Source organism: Saccopteryx leptura, chromosome X (assembly GCF_036850995.1).
Source record: "Saccopteryx leptura isolate mSacLep1 chromosome X, mSacLep1_pri_phased_curated, whole genome shotgun sequence".
In the NCBI taxonomy this organism is placed as follows: Eukaryota; Metazoa; Chordata; class Mammalia; order Chiroptera; family Emballonuridae; genus Saccopteryx; species Saccopteryx leptura.
In genome coordinates this window covers 3,613,464-3,614,173 of record NC_089516.1, presented here as the reverse complement: position 1 = coordinate 3,614,173, position 710 = coordinate 3,613,464, and positions in this window count along the sequence as shown.

Here is a 710-nt window from a genome sequence, read left to right as displayed (position 1 = left end):
GTCCTGTCCCTCGCCAGGCGGGCGGGCGGGCGGGTGCTTGGGTGGGCGCTAACTCCTAGACACAGTCTTCAACCTGCAGTCTCTTTTTCTCAGGCTGGGCCCAGCCTGAACTCTGGATCACTCAGCAGCAGCTAGAAGAAACCAGTTTTAATTGCACGCCCGTAATGGTTATGCATTCATCCTTTCTACCACTTGAAGCCGCCCTTTCAGTTGATCTTATGCAGGGGTCCCCAAACTACGGCCCGCGGGCCACATGCGGCCCCCTGAGGCCATTTATTTGGCCCCCGCCGCACTTCCGGAAGGGGCCCCTCTTTCATAGGTGGTCAGTGAGAGGAGCATAGTTCCCATTGAAATACTGGTCAGTTTGTTGATTTAAATTTACTTGTTTGTTATTTTAAATATTGTATTTCTTCCCGTTTTGTTTTTTTACTTTAAAATAAGATATGTGCAGTGCGCATAGGGATTTATTCATAGTTTTTTTTGTAATCGGCCCTCCAACGGTCTGAGGGACGGTGAACTGGCCCCCTGTGTAAAAAGTTTGAGGACCCCTGATCTTATGGTTCCTGAACAAGAATAAAGGTTCTTATGGTTGCTGGTTGAATAAAGGCTTTGCTGACGTCTCCCAGAGCGAGATCGGATTTTGATACGTCAGACCTCTGAAAGGCGTTCAGTGCGTCTGTCCACGTCCCTGACCCTGTCGGTGCTGGGCT